Raw genomic sequence first — 22,713 nt, 5'->3', positions numbered from 1 at the left:
GATAGCTTAGATTATACCTCGAGTTGCAGTTGTACTTGGTAATATGTAAGATTACTGAGGTCGTAGTGGCTTTGAATGCATGAAGGAGTCATGAAGACTAGCTGAGGCTTGACACTATGAGAGGCCCTGAAGGCCACTGGTGAAGGTGGAGCCTCAATTGTAGTTGATGGCATAGGACTAAAGGGGTCATGCAAAGGTGTTGAGACTTGGCGTAATGAGGAGAGCCTATGAGAGGATACTGGTGAAGACTAGTTGCAGAAGAAGACCCCAGTGTGTTGGAGATAACAGTACCATGGGATTATCACCAAAAACAGCATCATCAGTGGAGGGGATCAACCTGAGCTTAGAGTGCTTCAGAGAGCAGAGCTAGACAAGTGATACCAATCCTTTGAGGAGCCCGAAAGTTCATGCGCAGATTGCAGACATTGAACCAAGAAGCTGTAACAATGAAGTTGCCTTGGAGAACCTAATGTGTTCAAGATGCCAGAGCCACGGGCTATCTGATCAGGAAAGCTACTAATAGGGAGTAGAACCAGCCCAGGGGAAAGATGTTTCTTGCAGTCAACAAAGATGAAAGATGTTTCTTGCAGTCAACGAAGCATCTGAAGACTGCTTTGACTTTGGCAATGGAGATACAGCGTTTGGCGGTCATTCAGTTGGTTTGCTGTCTTGCTTTGGGAATTACAGTTAAGTGATTGGCTGAATCTCAAAAGAGACTTTGAACTTTGGACTTCTAATATTGTTGAGAATGCTATAGACTATGGGGACTTTTGAAGTTGGACTTAATGTAATATACATTATGCTATGTTTGTGTATGGCCTCCATAGATTCATATGTTTGAATTAGTTTATTGGGGCCAGGGAGTGGAATGTTTTGGTTTGTACATGCTCAGTCCAAGGAGTGGCATTATTAGAAGGTATGGCCCTGTTAGAGTGGGTCTGGCCTTGTTTGAATAGGTATGTCACTGTGAGTATGGGCATTAAGACCCTCATTCTAGGTGTCTGGAAGCCAGTATTTTGCTAGCAGCCTTCAGGTGAAAATGGATAACTTCTTAGCTCCTCCTCCACCATGACTACATGGACATTGCCATGCTCTTGCCTTGATGATAATGGACTGAACATCTGAACCTGTAAGCCAGCCAAACATTAAATGTTTTAATAAGAATTGACTTGGTTATGGTGTCTGTTCACAGCAGTAAAACCCAAACTAAGACAGTCATTGTACATAACGAAATCATAGAATGTTCCAGATTGCCTGTTCTTAACATTAGAATGTGTAAGTCTATGAGAATTGAATTGTAAACATGGTTTTATCAAAATGGAAGAACATATAGGAAGGAGAAGTGGTTCAACTGATAGGATATTCACCAACATGCATGAAGCCCAAGGCAAAACACCCACAACCACATGAAGTAAGTGTGGTGTGCGAGCCTGTAATCCCAGCACTGAGGGAGGAGAAGGTAAAGAGTTACTACTGAAGATCACCTTTAGCTACAGCTCCAAAGACTACAGGAATCTATGGTTTTTTTTTCAACATTTTATTTGTGACAATCAAGTGGGAGAAGCAGAAGATTTGTTGGTGAATGTTACCACATAGAGTTGTCTCTTGCTATGGAAAAATACTATGACCAAAAGCAAGATGGGGAGATAGGGGTGTGTTTGCATTATACTTCCACAGTACTGATCATTATAAAAGATTTCAGGGCAAGAACTGAAGCAGAGGCCATGGAAGGGTATTGCTTACTGGTTTCTTCATAACTCTCAGCCTGTGGATGGCACCCTCCACAATGGGCTAAATGGTCCCCATCATTCACTAATTAAGAAAACTTTGTACAACCTTGCCTATAATATGATCATATGGAACCATTTTTAAGGTGAAGTTTCTTTAAGTTTTTATAACTTTAGGTTGTGTAAAGTTGACATAAAACTATTCAGCACAATAATTTCAAAAAAAAAAAAAGGAAAGGTAGAACAAACCATTTGAATTACTAGGTCTATGTGGTAAATGTGTTTTATCTAAACATCTTGAAGACTTTATTCTTAGTTCTGAGTACAGTTGTAAACAGTTGTAAACATGTGCACTGTACATTTTTGGATTTTTGGGTTGTCAATGTGATTTTCCTTAACTATTTATTTTATTTTTTAGATTATAATATAATTACTTCATGTCCCATGCCCATCCCTTTCTTCTCTTAAAACCCTCCATTGTCTCCCTTCTTGCTCTTTTTCAAATTATTTCCTAACAGGAAGAAAGAAAATTGTAGATTTGTTTTTTTTTCCAGAAGCCTCACTCAACCAGTGTAAAGCGTTATCATATTTACTGAAGTATGCTGTCTTAAATATTTATTTTCTTGTAATTATTTATGCTACACAATTTCTAAAAGAGGCATTTAAAGCCTGACGCCTGCGAATACCCTCATGGGGATACTCAAGGGAGAGTTATCCACTCATTAGTTCATGATATAAATGTTTGTGAACTGACCTCAAGACTGTCATAAAGCTGCAGCAGTTGACACAGGATGGTTCTGAGAGCAAAAGAGACAGATCAGTGGAGCAGAGTACGGTGCTCAGCAGTGGATCAAATGGGGCTCAGAGGAAAAATGAACTGTTTTCTGACATAGGGGCAAAGACAATTCAGTAAGAAAGGACTTCTCATTTTCACAAGCAGACGTAGTGTGACTATGTTTTATACACAAAGTCAGCCTAAACTTTGACCTTGAATTGTCCCCCAACTATACGCACACAATGAACCTGGACCTAAATATAGGGTACAGAACCAAAAGCCTTCTAGAAAATATTGCGGAAAAAAATGTCTATCTGCCATTAGATTTGGTGATTACTTTTATATACAATACTGAATATATGACCCATGAAGTAATATTGTTAAATTGGATCCTATTAATATTAAAATCTTATACTCTGTGAAATACATCATGAAGAGAATGAAAGAAAGCCACATACCAGGAAAGATTTCAAAGTGTATCTCAATTACTTTTAAAATGTCTTAATTGACAATATTTTGTGTTTATGTAGTTAAAAAATATGTTTAGTTAGATGTTTATAATGGGCAATGCAAAATAAACCTAATTAATATGTATATTCCCTCCAATATTTAGTTGCAAAAATACTTATCTCTTTTCAGTCATTTTCAAATACATGCTTTGTTGCTATCTGGTGTCAGTATCTTATTGAAAATACAAGAATGGGCAAGCGAGAGGAGCATAGACTTCAACAGTGAATATGTATACGTAGTCAAGTAGACAGTGTGTAAATCTACTAATAGTTGTTGAATACCATACATTATGAGGTAACTCCAAATTTGAGCAACAGCTTGAGACAACCATGTGACTACTAAAATATCTAAAATCTAAAATACTGGATCTAAACATTGGGAGTCCTTATAGCTATAGAAACTCCATTTTATGTTTTTGTGTCTTCCCAATAGAGCCATACTGCAAAAGAGCTGCCTGTCTTGTGACGCTAAGAACCAATTGTCAATATATTGCTTCAAAATTACTCCAGTATTCTTCCAAGTCATTCGAAATGATATTTCTACATTTGAAATTGTACTGTTTACACTATTGTGCCAACCTGGGATGATCCTAATAATACCATATTCACACATCTCCTGGGTCCATCATGGAAAATTTATTAGCCTTTGTCCTAGGCACTTTGTCCTCATAATGTCTATCTCAAAAGTGTGTGCTTGGTTAACACAATGTTGCTTCCAATTCAGTTTACCAATAGCATGATCTTGTCTTTTCCACATGAGCTCTTACAGAAACAATTTTTCTCTATCAATATAGCCTGTGTCTTTAATTTCTAGCATATACCAGATTTATCATTGTCCTATGATGATGGAATATAAGTGGCTACATTAAGATCCTCTTCAGACTTCCTTTTCAAAGATGTGTTTCATTATAAACAAAATTAGTCTATTCTTGCACAGTTATCCCAAATAATTATTATGAATATAGGGAATCCATGTTGCCTGTGATCTGGAGAAGCTAGTAATAATGAATATAATTTTAAGAAGAATTAGACAAAGCAACAGGATACTAAAATATTATGTTCTGGCATCCACTGATTTGAAATAAGAATAAGTCTTATTTATAATAGTCCTTCATTTCAAGTACATACCAAGATCAGTTTTACTCACACCATTCCAACAAAGATCTGCACTCCAGTTGTACTGTTACCAAAATGATACTTATAAGTAAGGAAACAGCTCTTTGCAAGAGATGGAGACCATTACAGAATAGTACAGCCAATCAAAATCCAGAGTTCTGGAGCATCCTTCCAACAGACACAGCTGCATTACAATTCCCATACCTAATACTCAGAGTTCTTTGTGGAAGAGGTTGGAGAAAGATAAAATGAGCTAGAGAAATGGGAAATTTTCTATGAGATTGTATTACCTAGGAATGTCACAATCTATACCCATAAAATCCTACTAATGTGCTTACCTAAATGTGATTTGCAATAGGACAATAGACATGTTAACATAGAAAAGGAAATCCAAGGAGGCCTCAACCCTACAGAAAGAACTACAGCAACTAAGAATGCTGAAGGTGGGAGAAATCATCTTCCTCGGGGAACAGTAGTCCATTTGGTTATCCAATACCAAATGATCATCTCTGAAACATACACAAGAGAAACATTGTTCAAACTGAATACTTAGAAATATATGTGTATTTGCATATATGTATATGTGCATAATAGCAATGAAAGAAAAGAAAGGACATGAGATTGAAAGAGAGCAGGGAGAGTTTGAAGAGGAAAAAGGCAAGAAAAAATGTAGTTTTATTATATATATTATCCAAAAATAAATGTTTAAAGAAGAAGAAACGATACAGAATACACTTGCCATTTTATATGCCTAAATGTCTATATGTCATATTCTGCAAGGTGTGCTGAGGAATATAGAGAGGGTTTTTGCCAAGTATTCATAGATATTAAGTAGTGAGTCTTCAAATAAACTACACAATGGAATAATGACTGCACACAGCCTTCAGTGTTTTTCCCTCAATAATGAACTGCAAAACACCTGAGGTTCAAGGACTAGATATCTTTTTTTGTAACTCAGCAAGGGATAGAAGTGTACTACTCATACAGAAAACAGGATGAAATTTGCAAAAGATCACAACTGTCCAGAAAACTTCTTTTGTTACTTTGGTTGGTTGGTTTTTTGTTACTTTGTTTTGTTCTAAGTATTGGAATTATTCACTACTCAGTGCAGTCTAAAACCATTCACAGAAGTCAGGCATCAAGAAATAGTACAATAATCCACTCTATTTGGTAAAGATGTTGAAGATATTTGACTTCGATGGGTGGCCAATGAGGTTTCCTGCAAAGGTTTTTTTCTTTTTTTTTAGTAATTTATTTACTGTCAGTTCAAGACAACTGATCTATTGTAGACCTCCTGAGCAGGAGTGAGCCTTAAGAAGTCAATATTATGATAAAATACAGCCCCAAAGCCTCTTTTTCTAGAAAAAGAAAAGAGGAGCCCAGAGGCTTTTAACCAGCACTTTCATATTGTTCTACAGATTCAAGGCAGACTCCCTAGCGAGGAATGTGAAACTCTGGAGTATTGTCACAACTGCATTAATCACATGGTTGTTTGCTAAAAGGAAGATATTGATGTGTTACTTTGTAGCTGGGTACTTGCTAGCATTTGCATTTCTGAGAATAAAGTCACATTCCTATTTCACAGATCATTTAGGAGAGATGCTGGGCAAATCTGAGAAACCTAAGAAGACTCAGAGATTCTGACTCGACGTCTTGGTTCAGTTGGATGCTCTCTGTCTTCAATTTCCTGCAGTTTTGGATGAAAGGCTCTTCTTTTTCCCATATTAAAATTTGCTCATCTCACAAACACCAGTAATTTCTGAAGTCTAGATAAATGTGCCCCAATATGACCATAAGAGGATAATTCAATTAAACACTCATAAAACATGTAGCTGGGGAATGGTTGGCTTTTTTTTTTTTTTCTCTCTTCCTGCTTTTTGTATACTCTCCAATTCTGGCTCCAAAGTGTTTAAATATTTTTAAATTAGCTGAGCCTGCCCCCAGAGATCTTCGTATCTTCATTTGTTTTGTTTGATCACATTAACTTATAAGTTGCCTCATATATTTCTGGAATGTGTTTCAGGACATAAATGCGATAACAGAATTAACATTCCTTCTCGAAACATTGAGCTTCGGGCTGAGCTAAGAGTCTACATCATCTTAACTTTCTTCATTTTAGCTCTTTGCACATGATAAATTTAGGTAAATATTTCTGGGTTGAAGTTTATTTTTAGATGTTTTCATTACTTACGTGAGTGTGAAATGTGTTTCTTAAATTTATTCTTGGAGTCTTGCTTTAGAACTTTATTGAATTATGTCATTTCAAAGTGCTATTAAGTACCTTGAGTTGCTTTCACCTTAGAGGTACACATTTCCCATTTTGGGGGAGATGGGGGCTATGCTCCAACCTTTGTGCACTTAATTAAAACACAAAGGAGGCTTAATTAGAGTAATAAATGCAATTAGAAGCATCTGTAATGAGGAAACTGCTGCTCAATGTTTAGAGCCTCAGAGAGGGGATGGCCAGATGGATTAATTAATCAATGTTAACTTTCATTTGTTTAAACTCTTTGAGCTCCTGTGGCATGAAGAAACAACACAAACACAAGGCATGGATGTTATTGTGACTAGGTAAAAAGTCTTAGTGACTCTACTTTCTTATGCACACCATGTAAAGAGCTCTCATTGTGAAAGCTGACCTTATTTTTTGCCAGGTGCCCTAGCCCTACTACCACATCTGGGACCTAACAATATTGCATTAGGCTGCTGCACAACTGAGGAGGTTAAATCACCACTTCCAATGTTTCAAGGAATTTATTTCTACACCAAATAAAATTATATTTCATTTCTTTTGTGTCTGCAGCTCTTGAGCTGCCTCTGTTTCCCTTTCCGGCTGTGGAAGTCACAATCTTCCTGGCCTAGTTATTCTTGATGTCCAAAGTCTGCAAAGATCAATGGGCACCATAGTCCTTGTCAAAAATGTACACGACAGCTTTCTTAATGGGGAATGTTAAATCTGATTCCCTAGACTGAATTTCTGTCTGAAATTATATTTGAATTATTACATGCTTGGGTGATTTCAAGAACAATGAGGAGATATTTCCTTAATGTAAGCTACTATGACTTCCTCTTGGTCACAATTTGAAAAGCCTCTTCTTGACACCCAGGCACTGTGTGTTGATAAATGTCACGATGGATGAGAAAGACACAGAGACATCGTCTCCCGAGACAATGGAAGCAAGCACAACTCTACACAGATTTCAGGTGATAACTGTTCTGGGATGTTATTTCTGAAGATTTTTGTAGAATTATGGAGAACTTGCAGTTCTTGACACAGGTAAACAAAAGTTTTATCCATGCAAAAACGATTTCATTTTTCCTCCTGATAGTTATATTACTGAGAGTAAATTGAAAATTAAGCTGGGTTTCTAGCTGGCACCCGAACCTCGCTGATCCTGGCCCACAGCTCCCTGCTCCCAAACCCCATGGGAGAGAGAGCTGATCGCCCAGACGTGTGGGTAATCCTAAGGCTGCAGGGCAGAAGATACTGCCAATTCTACCCATCTTTGCCCACATCCTTAGCCCAAGAGAAAACTGTATAGGGCCTCTGAGCACAGGAAGATAGGGGCAGTAAAGCTGCAGGAGCCCTGTGTTCCAGACTGTGCCCAGATCCTAACGCATCCAGGCAAACAGCTCCCTGCACCCAAATCCCATGGGAGGGAGAGGTAGACCTTCAGTGGGACAGGCACATCTTGAAAACCAGAGGAGACTACTTTCTGCCCACATTTCTGAACTAGAGGAAAACGCCTAGCACCATCTGGGCTCCTGAACACAGGGACACAGGAGAAGTAGGGGCAGGCCCTTCTGGTGTCCCCACACAGGGACAGCTGAAAGCCAGTTGGACAGGAACGACTACACACCTGAAAACAGAACACTCTGTTTCCATTACTGGCTGAAAGAAAACAGGAAAACAGGTCTACAGCACTCCTGACACACAGGCCTATAGGACGGTCAAGCCACTGTCAGAAATAGCAAAACAAGGTAACACCAGAGAAAACCTGATGGCGAGAGGCAAGCACAGGAGCCCAAGCAACAGAAACCAAGACTACGTGGCATCATTAGAGGCCAATTCTACCACGAAAGCAAACACTGAATATCCAAACACACCAGAAAAGCAAGATCTAGATTTAAAATCACATTTGATCATGATCATGGAGGACTTTAAGAAAGACATAAAGAACTCCCTTAGAGAAATACAGGAAAACATAAGTAATCAAGTGGAAGCCCTTAGAGAGGAAACACAAAAATCCCTGAAAGAATTAAAGGAAAACACAATCAAACAGGTGAAGGAAGTGAAAATGGAAATAGAAACAATAAAGAAAGCACAAAGGGAGACAATCCTGGATATAGAAAATCAAAGGAAGAGACAAGAAGCCATAGATACAAGCATCTCCAACAGAATACAAAAGATAGAAGAGAAAATCTCAGCAGCAGAAGATTCCATAGAAATCATTGACACAACTGCTAAAGATAATATAAAATGGAAAAAGCTACTGGCCCAAAACAGACAGGAAATCCAGGACTCAATGAGAAGATCAAGCCTAAGGATAATAGGTATAGAAGAGAGTGAAGACACCCAACTCAAAGGACTAGTAAATATCTTCAACAAAATCATAGAAGAAAACTTCCCTAACCTAAAGAAAGAGATGCCCATAAACATACAAAAAGCCTACAGAATTCCAAATAGATTAGTCCAGAAAAGAAAATCCTCCCGTCACACAATAGTCAAAACACCAAATGCAAATAACAAAGAAAGAATATTAAAAGCAGTAAGGGGAAAATGTCAAGTAACATATAAAAGCAGACCTATCAGAATTACACAAGACTTCTCAGCAGAGACTATGAAAGCCAGAAGATCCTGGACAGATGTCATATAGACCCTAAGAGAACACAAATGCCAGCCCAGGTTACTGTATCCTGCAAAACTCTCAATTAACATAGATGGAGAAACCAAGATATTCCATGACAAAACCAAATTTATACAATATTTTCCTACAGAACTAGCACTACAAAGGTTAATAAATGGTAAAGCCCAACACAAGGAGGCAAGCTACACCCTAGAAAAAGCAAGAAACTAATCATTTTGGAACAAAACAAAGAGAAGACAGGCACACGAACATAATCTCACCTCCAAATACAAAGATAACAAGAAGCAACAATCACTATTCCTTAATATCTCTCAACATCAATGGACTCAATTCCCCAATAAAAAGACACAGATTAACAAACTGGATACACAATGAGGACACAGCATCTTGCTGCCTACAGGGAACACGCATTGGAGACAAAGACAGCACTATCTCAGAGTAAAAGACTGGAAAACTACTTTCCAGCAAATGGTCTGAAGAAGCAAGCTGGAGTAGCCATTCTAATATCGAATAAAATTGATTTGCAACCAAAAGACATCAAAAGAGATAAGGAAGGGCACTTCATATTCATCAAAGGAAAAATCCACCAAGATGAACTCTCAATCCTAAATATCTATGCTATCTAAATATATAAAAGAAACCTTACTAAAGCTCAAAGCACACATTGCACCTCACACAAAAATAGTAGCAGATTTCAACACCCCACTCTAATCAATGGATAGATCATAGAAACAGAAATTAAACAGAGACATAGACAGACTACCAGAAGTTATGAACCAAGCAGACTTAATAGATATTTATAGAACATTTTATCCTAAAACAAAAGGATATACCTTCTCACTACCTCATGGTACTTTCTCCAAAATTGACCATATAATCGGGCACAAAACAGGCCTCCCCAATAAAAAAGATAGGAATAATCCCATGCGTCCTATCAGACCACCATGGGCTAAAGCTGTTCTTCAATAACAATAAGAAAATAATTCCCACATATACATGGAAGTTGAACAATGCTCTACTCACTGGTAACCTGGTCAAGGAAGAAATAAAGAAAGAAATTAAAGACTTCTTAGAATTTAATGAAAATGAAGGTACAACATACCCAAACATATGGGACACAATGAAAGCTGTGCTAAGAGGAAAACTCATAGCTCGGAGTGCCTGCAGAAAGAAAGAGGAGAAAGCATATATCAGCAGCTTGACAGCACACCTAAAAGCTCTAGAACAAAAAGAAGCAAATACACCCAGGAGGAGTAGAAGGCAGGAAATAATCAAACTCAGAGCTGAAATCAAGGAAGTAGAAACAAAAAGGACTATACAAAGAATCAACAGAACCAAAAGTTGGTTCTTTGAGATAATCGACAAGATAGATAAACCCTTAGCCGGACTAACCAGAGGACACAGAGAGTGTGTCCAAATTAACAAAATCAAAAATGAAAAGGGAGACATAACAGAATTAGAGGAAATTCAAAAAATCATCAGATCCTACTATAAAAGCCTATCTTGAACAAAACTTGAAATCTGGAGGAAATGGACAATTTCCTAGACGGATACCAGGTACCGAAGCTAAATCAGGAACAGATAAACAATTTAAACAACTCCATAACTCCTAAAGAAATAGAATCAGTCATTAAAGTTCTCCCAACCAAAAAGAGCCCAGGTCCAGAAGGTTTCAGTGCAGCATTCTATCAGACCTTCATAGAAGACCTCATACCAAATACTCTCCAAAATTCCACAAAATTGAAACAGACTGAGCACTATGAAATTCCTTCTATGAAACCACAATTACTCTTATTCCTAAACCACAGAAAGACACAACAAAGAAAGAGAACTTCAGACCAATTTCCCTTATGAATATCGAGGCAAAAATACTCAGTAAAATTCTGGCAAACTGAATCCAAGAGCACATCAAAACAATCATCCACCATGATCAAGTAGGCTTCATACCAGGTATGTAGGGATGATTTAATATACAAAAAACCATCAATGTAATCCACTATACAAACAAACTGAAAGATAAAAACCACATGATCATTTCATTAGATGCTGAGAAAGCATTTGACAAAATTCAACACCCCTTCATGATAAAAGTTCTGGGAAGAATAGGAATTCAAGGCCCATACCTAAACATAGTAAAAGCCATATACAGCAAACCAGTAGCTAACAGTAAACTAAATGGAGAGAAACTTGAAGCAATCCCATTAAAATCAGGGACTAGACAAGGCTTCCCACTCTCTCCCTACTTATTCAGTATAGTTCTCAATGTCCTAGCCAGAGCAATCCGACAACAAGAAGAGATCAAATGTATACAGACTGGAAAGTAAGAAGTCAAAATATCACTATTGGTAGATGATATGATAGTATATTTAAGTGATCTCAAAAGTTCCCCCAGAGAACTACTAAACCTGATAAACACCTTCACAAAGTGGCTGGGTATAAAATTAACTCAAATAAATCAGTAGCCTTCTTCTACACAAAAGAGAAACAAGCAGAGGAAGAAATTAGGGAAATGATACCCTTCATAATAGTCCCAAATAATACAAAATACCTCTGTGTGACTGTAACTAAGCAAGTGAAAGATCTGTATGATAAGAACTTCAAGTCTCTGAAAAAAGAAATTGAAGAAGACCTCAGAAGATGGAAAGATCTCCCATGCTCATGGATTGGCAGAATTAATATAGTAAAAATGGCCATTTTACCAAGAGCGATCTACAGATTCAATGCAATCCCCATCAAAATACCAATCCAATTCTTCAGAGAGTTAGACAGAACAATTTGCAAATTCATCTTGAATAACAAAAAACTCAGGATAGCTAAAAACTATCCTTAACAATAAAAGGCCTTCCCGGGGAAATACTATTCCTGAATTCAAGCAGCATAATAGAGCAATAGTGATAAAAACTGTATGGCATTGGTACAGAGGCAGGCAAATAGACAAGTGGAATTGAATTGAAGACCCAGAAATGAACCCACACACCTATGGTCATTTGATTTTTGACAAAGGTGCCAAAACCATCCAATGGAAAAAAGATAGCATTTTAAGCACATGGTGCTGGTTCACCTGGAGGTCAGCATGTAGAAGAATGCAGATCAATCCATTCTTATCACCCTGTACAATGCTTAAGTCCAAGTGGATCAAGGACCTCCACATCAAACCAGATCCACTCAAACTAATAGAAGAAAAAGTGGGGAAGAATCTCGAGCACATGGGTACTGGAGAAAATTTCCTGAACGAAACACCAATGGCTTATGCTCTAAGATCAAGAATCAACAAATGGGATCTCATAAAACTACAAAGCTTCTGTAAGGTAAAGGACATTGTTGTTAGGACAAAATGGCAATCAACAGACTGGGAAAAGGTCTTTTCCAATCCTACAACTGATAGAGGGCTTATATCCAAAATATACAAAGAACTCATGAAGTTAGACTGCAGGGAGACAAATAACCCTATTAAAAAATGGGGTTCAGAACTAAACAAAGAATTCACAGCTGAGGAATGTCAAATGGCTGAGAAAGCACCTAAAGAAATGTTCAACATCTTTAGTCATAAGGGAAATGCAAATCAAAACAACCCTGAAATTTCACCTCACACCAGTCACAATGGCTAAGATCAAAAACTCAGGTGACAGCAGATGCCAGGGAGGATGTGGAGAAAGAGGAACACTCCCCCACTGTTGGTGGGATTGCAGACTGGTTCAACCAATCTGGAAATCAGTCTGGAGGTTCCTCAGAAAATTGGACATTGAACTTCCTGAGGACCCAACTATACCTCTCTTGGGCATATACCCAAAAGATGCCCCAACATATAACAAAGACACATGCTCCACTATGTTCATACCAGACTTATTTATAATAGCCAAAAGTTGGAAAGAACCCCGATGCCCTTCAACAGAGGAATGGATACAGAAAATGTGGTAAATATACACAATGGAATACTACTCAGCAACAGTAACAATGACTTTATGAAATTCATAGGCAAATGGATGGAACTGGAAAATATCATCCTGAGTGAGGTAACCCAATCACAGAAAAACACACTATGGTATACACTCATTGATAAGTGGCTATTAGCCCAAATGCTCGAATTACCCTAGACCCACAGAACACATGAAACTCAAGAATGATGACAAAATTGCAGATGTTTCACTCCTTCTTTAAAAAGAAAACAAAAATATACTTAGGAGGGGATAGGGAGGCAAAGTTTAGAATAGAGGCTGAAGGAACACCCATTCAGAGCCTGTCCCACATGTGGCCCATACATATACAGCCACCAAACTAGATAAGATGAATGTATCAAAGAAGTGCAGGCTGACAGGAACTGGATGTAGATCTCTCCTGAGAGACACAGCCAGAATATAGCAAATACATAGGCGAATGCCAGCAGCAAACCACTGAACTGAGAACAGCACCCTTTTTGAAGGAATCAGAGAAAAGACTGAAAGAGCTGAAGGGACTAGAGACCCCATATGAACAACATTGCCAACCAACCAGAGCTTCCAGGGACTAAGCCACTACCTAAAGGCTATACATGGACTGACCCTGGGCTCTGACCTCATAGGTAGCAATGAATATCCTAGTAAGAGCACCAGTGGAAGGGGAAGCCCTTGGTCCTTACAAGGCTGGACCCCCAGTGAACGTGATTGTTGTGGAGAGGATGGTAATGGGGGAAGGATGGGGAGGGGAACACCCATATAGAAGGGGAGCGGGAGGGGTTAGGGGGATTTTGGCCTGGAATCTGGGAAAGGGAATAACATTTGAAATGTAAATAAGAAATACCCAATTTAATAAAGATGGAAAAAGAGAAAATTAAAAGCTTCTTAAATACCTGCATAATATTTCCTGTGTGCAATGTGTCCATCACATATTATTATATTTTCTTGTCAATATAAATGTGAAGTTCTACCATACATATAATGACATGTACTCCCCAATGTATGGTGTTTGATTTTTCTCCCAAGAAAAGGCATCAGTAGGCATCATTCCCTGTGTTTTTTTCCTCTTTATACCTGTAGTACTGTGTGTGAAGAGTGGTTTTACCTTCATCTAATTAGAAAACTACAGTTTATGGGAAAGTGTAGAACTCTGAAATGTAATGAAATTTAATGCCAAATTTAGGGAGACAGACAGCAATGCCAGAAAATGAGATGCAATTAGACAGGAAGTAATATGTATAGCCGCTAGTCCAAAGGAGTTGTATCTGGATAAGATTAAATTGGGGAAATCACAAAAACACATAACCTCCACTCTTTTTAAAAAGGAGAGGATTCTCTTTTTTATCTAAGTCTGAGGGGCAGCAGGGCTGAGGGGCAGCATGGAGTTGAAGTAACAGAGAAAAGATACAATAATAAAAGTAAATAAATAGATAAATCGATGAATAAAAGAATTTTTTATTTGGGGCGATTTACAGAGAGTTATTAATTTACCAGATTACTTTGGAGATAACAGGGTGGGTGTGACCTGTGTAGTGAATGTGTGCTGATTCTTGAATTTGTGAAAAGAAGAAAATAGTAAGCAGGTAAAAGTGAAATGTATGCAGGGCCGTAAAGGACTGAAAGCAATTACAAAGAGAATCTGAGATTCCTTGGGGTGTTCACATAGTTGGCAATCAAAAAATAGAGTTAGACATTATGCAACACATGGAAGTGAATAATTTGGCCATGTATAATTTGAATTAAATATTTAAAGAAATGATGAAAGAACTTAGGAAATTCCTAGAATCAATATGAGAACACATATTCCAGATACTTATAAAAAATAGCCATTAGTGAATAACTCATAGATAAATTTACTTGTATAAAAATGTAAAAGATTTCAATGTACAAGCCAAGAATCTGAAACATGATGAAGAAACATTTCCAAACAGGTGGAAATAAAAAGTAAATATGAAATCAATAATTAATGGAACAAATAAAAATGAAATAACAAAGTCAATGTTGACAATAGTGGGTTCTTTGACATAATAAATGAGATTGATAAATGAAGATAACCAAAAGTGAAAGAAACAAAACCAAAACAAACAAACAAACAAATAAACAAAAATAGACTGGTGTTCAAAAAAGTCAAAAAAGATCAGTATATCATACCAAGTATGGATGAAACAATTACTTATTTAAGGAAATGTTAAGATGAAACCTTACCATGGTCATTTTCAGGTTTTGTTTCTGTGAATTTGTTTAAAATGAACAAGAAAATATATGAAAACATTTTGAATGCCTACCATCTAACACCACTCTATATATGTCAATGGATCACAGATTCCCACCATTTTATGTATGTAATTGTATTTAGTTCTTCACTGTCCTGCATACAAGGGGTACCCACTTTTAATTTACTCCTCTTGACAGTGACATATCATTTTGGTCCACTAAAGACTTAGAAATTTCTGGTAGAGAGCTTTTCAAAGTCCATTAAGTCCACTAGATCTATAATGTAGATTATCTTTAAAACTTAGTTGAGTTTCATCTGCAGCATAAAACTATGGTTGAAAGAAAAATGATCCACATATTTTACATCTAGACTGTATCTTACTCTATATGTTCAGTAGTATATGTTTCATGAAGTCATATACACCAAAAGCGTGCGCGCGCACACACACACACACACACACACACACACACACACACACACACACAGAGGAAGGGAAGGATGAGTAGAGATAGACATTTACATCTTCTTGATTTGCTACATGTTTTAGTAATATGTATCATCTTTATTTATTTTGAAAATTTTTATCATTAATTCTCATTTTGTAGGTTACAGAATATCTATTCCTTGCTTCCACTTGTTTGTATATAATATTCCATTCTTTGAATTTCAATCAACTATGACATTGGCATTTTCTCTTGTACAATTCTTCAGTTTGGATGTTTGCTAATTTACTCATTTGGACATGGCTGTGTCCATGGTCTGCCTTCCAGAGTCTTTTCTATGTCACTGATTTCTCCATTGTTTGAATTGACTTTTTTCTTCTTCCTTGTATAGTATTCCTTCAATCATTGTCTGTAATGGTGTGTTAGTGACCGTGGATTTCTTTAGTTCTCACTAATATTTGGCAACTTCTTCTTTCTCCATCAAGTACAAAAGAAAGAAGACATTTGGTTAGCTGTTATTTATCTTCATGAATTGAAATATGGCATTCCATGCTGTTTGTAACTTTCAGGGTAATAGTGGAGAGGTCTGATATCATTCTGACAGATTTATTTCTGAAGATGAATTATATGTTTCATTTACAGCTTTTGTAATGTTTCTTTGTTCTATAGCTTTAACATTTTAATGGGGAAGAATCTTGGAGACTTTTTTAGATTATATCTACCTGGAGTAATAAATCAATTCAGGAGTCTAGATAGAATCTTATTAAAATTCAAGCCTTCAACTTGTGAGTTCATAGCATTCCCAAGGCTGGTAGAATTATGTTTATTTTCATATCCCTTTAGCTTTGATCAAAGCACCATATTCTTCTGTGTGGGTTCTTTGGTTTCATCTCTTTTTCATAGTCTCAAGTTCTTGGAGGTTATGGTGTCATTTGATTGCCTTTATGTCCTATATTGTTCCCAGAACGTGAGGGTTCTTTTGCCTTCACTTTCACCAGCAATGTTCTTCTCTTTGCTCGATTTCTCTATAACAGTGTTTTCCTCTATGTTTCATTTAATTGAAACACTCATTTCAAACATTTGCATTTGGATCTTTTTCAAAATGTCAATTTTATTGTCGAATGCTTCCTCTGTGTTATTCAATTTCTTATCTATTCAGCTAACTTTACTACCTACATTGCAAAATTTTGTATCTTGAAGACTGATTGATTTATTGCTTCCTTTATTCATTTTTTCAATTGTCTTTAAGATTGCCAAACACTTTGTAAGAATTGCTGACTATTTTTCCATATAAGATATTGAATCATTTTCTCTGATATTTTATTTATTTATTTATCTTTCGCTTCAGTTTTTGAGAAGTTTTGGGTTTTGTATACACTCTTGCCTTCTCGTTCTCTGTTTATGTTACATTTTGAACACAGTGTGTGGGAACTCTGTTCATTTTATTTCCTTCTACAATTATTTACATTGTTTTATTTTATAGATCCTTTTTAGTAACAAATCTTAATTTTGATCTTTTTCTGATCGCCCATGCTGGATTGGAAGGACAATTAGTCATTAGCCATAGGAACAATACTTAGTGGGAAATGTTATTTTAAATATCATTATGTAGTGAAAATGTAATTTCTATAAAAAGTAGGAAAAATGAGGAAAGGGGAAGAGAATTAAAGGAGAAATCAGAGGAATCTATGTTGATTAAAGATAACTGAAAACAGGGACACAATCTAATTGTTCAAAAAAAATCATAAACCTAACCAAGAGAAAACAATAATGAAACCAGAAACAATAATAAAAGTTGAAGATTTATAAACAATACATAAGATAAAAATTGAATAATGTCAAACCAAACATTGAAATGCCCATAAAAGATGTCTTCCTTGATGAGATGGGTATATGTAGGAGCCAGGAAAGTCTTTTCAGTTGCCTCTGATAGTCCGTGATCAGGCACCTATGTCTCAGGAACTCAGAGCATTTAGTCCAGAAAAGTCTGTCTCAAAGCTTCCTTCTGATCATCTTCGCCAAAGGACTTCATTTCCGTTCAGGGATTAGGCAGTGCTATGAATTCTATGCCTGCCCTGGCCACCTGAGGATAAGACTCTCATGTGTATTTGCTTGTCCAGTTGTGGTAAAGATAATACATCTCAGGAGTAGATTCCAGTTTCTGATGTTCTGGGAGCTATGGAAGAGGCCCTGGGATTTATCTGTGCTGCTGGATCATCTGTTACCTGACGGAGGCCTTCAGGGTTCTTCTAGAACTGTGCAACCCCTGCCTCTGCCTGCCTGTGTCTAGTGACTTTGTGTTCTGGTCAATGTCTGTGGATGTTTACACACTCCCCAGGTTTTTTTTTCCTCTGAGCCTGTGAAAGATGAGGCTTGTGGTCCAGAAACATAGTAGTGTACTGTTTTCTACTCAGCAAAGACAGTAAATGCAGTATTTCAGTCCAGTGTGGCTCGCTCGAGGTAATTGAGTCTCTTCCCCAGAGTTGTCTTCTGACTGCAGATCAACCATCTCAAATTTGGGTTAGGATTGGTTTTCACAATTATTCAGAATCCAGGTTTATCTTTAAATTATGGATACCAAGGCATAATTATTTGTTCTTTTATTCGGTTAGAAAAATTACATTTCCTTTGTGATATAGGTTTGTTTTGGTTTTTTTGTTTGTTTGTTTTTTGTTTTGTTTTGTTTTTTGGTATTGTATTATACATTTCTGAAGATCATAAAATAAAGCCCCAGCTGAGAATTAAGCTGAAAATTGCACATCACAAAGTCAAACTTGCTGGCATCCCCACAAGGACTTATGCTCCTCATTGGTCCAGTGGTCAGTGACAAAGAACAGGCACGCCATCCTTCTTAAGGACTAAGGATAGAAAACAAGTTCTGATAAGCTGGAGTGGAGATCGTAGAGGGTAGAATTTAATAGTGTATATTTCTCCAAAGTTTTCTTATATCCACAGGGGAAAATCTCAACTGCTCTCTCAACATCTCTACCATTGCAATCATTTTCCTGAAAGAAAATGAACATTTATTTTCTCCAAATAGGACACTAAGAACAGCCTAAAGAAGTAACTCCTCCCAAGCTTAACTTGGTGAACAAAAAGTTTCTTAGGGTTGTTGGATAGGAGCATCTGTGTCTTAAAGGCACCTGCATCCCTGAAACAGCAGCCAGCATGCAGCACATAACAGCTTCCTTTTAGTCTTACACACAACTCTACCCACAAGTGAAGTATTTGTTAACTCTTTTGGGACCATGGGGGAAGGTCTCATGAGTCTTGTAAATTCTGTTTTCTACTTCAGCCTTTCTCTTCTACCCAGCAAAGAACATTTCTTTTTGGAGAAAACATCTATACAGCATACTTACCCATGTTGATTATACAAGTATTTATTTCTAGAATTTACTTTTCTGTAATACTATGCATACATATTTATATATGTCAATAAAAATTAAAAGATCTATAAGGAATTAGTTATGCTTACATGCATACATATGTGTGTAGACACACATTCAACAACCAGCCACAGAGACACACACATACACCTTCTAGATATCAGAGTACTGATAGATAATGCATTGATATTAGAAGATGTAGTAACGTGGAGGTTTAACTAATTTCATTAAATCTGTATTTTCACCTTGAACATCTTTGTGAAAGTTTTTCTGCCTAAGAAAATAGGGAAGGAAAAAAAAGTTTAGCAAGTCTGGATGGTTGCACAATTGGGAGTTCCGAAAAGAGGTATGGCCTGTGTTGAGCTCTTGGGAGATAACTTCTGAGTGGCAGACTATTCCTGGTAAATTATTTTATGTGCCCAAAGCCTTGATAATGCAGACTGGTCTGACAGTGAAAGTTTACTCTGACAATATAACTTTTTGTCAATGCATGCTTTTCCTATACTGAAGAAGTGAGGATGAGCAGGTGTTATCAGACCTGTGGGAGCTACAGGCTTGTATGACCAAATTCCAATATAAACGCTTGCTATTTATACACACACAGTATGTGTTGTGCTCTGGTATAACCTATCTCAGCACATGATGGGAACAGACTCTTGGTCCCATGGACTGGTGTCCTGTTCTTCCTTTTAGTCATTTCTTTTTCCTTTTTTTTGTGCCCGTTCTCTGCAATAAAATTTAAATTTATGTTGTAGAAATTTTAAATTATTATTTCTGTGCGTTGTTTAGAAAATCATCAAGCCCTGAGGCAGTATGGGAGATTCTCTATACCTTTTATCTGTTTGTCTCTCAATGAAGCCTTTGTCATGTGCCCTCCTCCATAGGTTTATATTCTTGGAACTTACACATGTTTTTCTTAATAACAACAAATTTAAACAATTCACATATTCACTCTTTGACTGCTTTCTTATCAGTTTTTATAATGTTGAATTTTTAGTTGAACCAACTGCTGATCTTAGCACAAGGGTGGCAGTGACCTTTTCTTCCCCAAATTTAGAAGCCATTATACAGATTCATAACTCAATTGATCCTATTACATCAATGGCCACCCAAGAAGCTAGCGGAATCAAGTGCGAATTAGAGCAACTGACGCATGATTGATCTCCTCATATTGGACAGTGCTGGAACAGTGGCAGTTCTGATAATTAGATTTCCTTAATGAGGATCGTGGGTTTGAAGCCACCTGGTACTATGCTTTGTAGACAGTGTGTCAAATACTCATGAAAAGCACATATAGAAAAGGCTTTTGAGTTTTTTGAGAAGCTTTGTTAAATAATTTGTGAAGATTCCAGTTAAGTAAAAGTATGCAAATTCTACATTTGGATTAAAAGTCTACATTGAATTAGCCTCATGTAACAGAAATAACTGATGTTTGCTCAAAGCACATACTCTGGTCATCACTGTGACATTGTAACTGTTTAGACTCTGCTGAGGTCTTCTTTCTGTTGATTTGTTTTACTTTTCTCTTCATTCTTTTCTTCCTGTCTTCCTTTCTTCCTTCCTCCCTTCCTCCCTTCCTCCCTTCCTTCCTTCCTTCCTTCCTTCCTTCCTTCCTTCCTTCCTTTCTTCCTTCCTCTTTCTTTCTTTAATATATTTCAAGGCCCAGGTTTTGGAATACCTAAGGTTTGATAAACACTGAGCTAAATTAATATTTCTTTGCTCAGTATCCTCTGATTTAAAGGTATCGAAATGGTGATTACAGCAAGTGGTTTTTGCTTGGTTTCTTAATAGCTTTTCTGTTGCTGTGGTAAGACGCCATGAACAAGGAATCTTACAGAAAAAAAGGTTTGTTTATTCAGGATTAAGGTAACAAAAGGTGAGAAAATATCATGGTTACAAGAAGTAGGACACTTCATGGTTACAGGAGTGGGATATTGAAAGCCCACATACTTTATAAAAAAATACATAAAACAGAGGGAGGAACAACAGGGACTGATACAAGACTTTTGAAACCTCACAGCTCTTCTTCAATGAGGAAAGTCTTTAGCAAGGCATACTTCTTAGATCTCCCGGGCAGTAATGCTCACTAGAGACCAAGTGCTCAAATATCAAAGTCTGTGGGCACACTCTTCATACAAAACACTATATGTAGGAGAACACTGGCATTGCATATAATTATAGAATTATTTTCACTGTTAATTGAAAGCTCTTCACACAGCTTCTGTTGTTTCCCCCTAGCAGATATTCTATAGATTCTATAGAATAAACGGTAGATTAAGAGATTAAAAAGTATTTCTTTCTCTCGCCCCCTTTCTGTGTCTCTATGTCACAGACACACACACACACACACACACGCACACACACACACACACACACGCACGCACGCACACACAAACACAAGCATACCCCACCACCATGTATGTTTACGTCAGAAAATGATGACATCTTTGTGTCTTTGTTTTAGGTTGGATTATGCAGATCCCTAAGATAATCATTTGTGTGCAAAAAGATCCATTAAAGAATGTGTTCTTGTAGGAAGAGAAGAAGAGTGCTACTAAGCACATACAAAGAAAGTTTCTGAATAGAAGTAAAAACAACTCTTCCAAACATCACAGGTGTTAAACTGAAGCTAAACAAAAAAGATCGAGCAGCCTTAAAAACAGGGAAAGGGGGTTGGGGATTTAGCTCAGTGGTAGAGCGCTTGCCTAGGAAGCGCAAGGCCCTGGGTTCGGTCCCCAGCTCCGAAAAAAAGAAAAAGAAAAAACAAAAACAAAAACAAAAAACAGGGAAAGGGTGGTAATCCTGGGGCCTGAGAAATGTAATGGATTGTTCTGGCATCCTCTGTATCTTGGAGAAAACATTAAAGGCAGAAAGTGATTTGCCACCAATCAAAGGATAAGTGTAATTCCCTGGTAGCTTCCACTAAGAGCAGAAAAGGCTAAAGATCAAGGCTGGATGTGCCAATCACAAGCCTAGAGGAGCTGATTTCTCCATTACTAAATAATTAATGAATGAAGCAGACCTGTGAAAGGAGAATGGGGACATCTGAGATGAAACGTTCCAACTTACATTAGCAGTTTTCTCTGAGATTTCTAGACTATGCAATTAATTTTTCCTCTGTATTACACATTAGTACTTGCACCATGCTTGAAGATGCTGCCCAGCCTTAAAGGATATCAGGTCTTATTACATTTCCTGAATGAACAAAAACAAAGCAATGATTAATCATGTGTTACTCCATCAAAAGAATGATGGGCACTGTGAGGAGGGGAAAATAATCTTACCTTATAGATCCACGCAGAGCCTAGCCTCTGTATCCAAGCAGGCATCGAGGGAGTTATAGGACACAGATGCTGAAGGCAATGATCCTATGGGATGAAGCATAAAGTTAGACAAGTGAGACTTTACTGACGCAGGGTTGTTCTTCCATATCATAGAATTGATTGTGCTGCTGAGAGGATCATCCAACACAACTCTTGCAGATCATCCTGATCTCAAGTGGAGATATGAAGAAAATTTCCATGTCAAGTGATAGGGAGGTGGCCGTTTCTGTTTCTAATGAATAGAAAAGAAATATGAGCTCAGAGGTAGATAGGATACCTAGAGCTGGGAAGACCGTGCTCTGCGGTAGTCTGGAGAAGAACTTTCTGCTTATGAAAAAATCAGGAAACGGCCACTTTTTGTCCAGTTTATCATGACTCTGATACCAAGAATGTCAGGATGCAGCACGTGAGTGCAACAC

This window comes from Rattus rattus, chromosome 15, assembly GCF_011064425.1.
Source record: "Rattus rattus isolate New Zealand chromosome 15, Rrattus_CSIRO_v1, whole genome shotgun sequence".
NCBI lineage: Eukaryota > Metazoa > Chordata > Mammalia > Rodentia > Muridae > Rattus > Rattus rattus.
The sequence above is the reverse complement of the archived record's forward strand: the minus strand, read 5'-3'. Positions refer to the sequence as shown.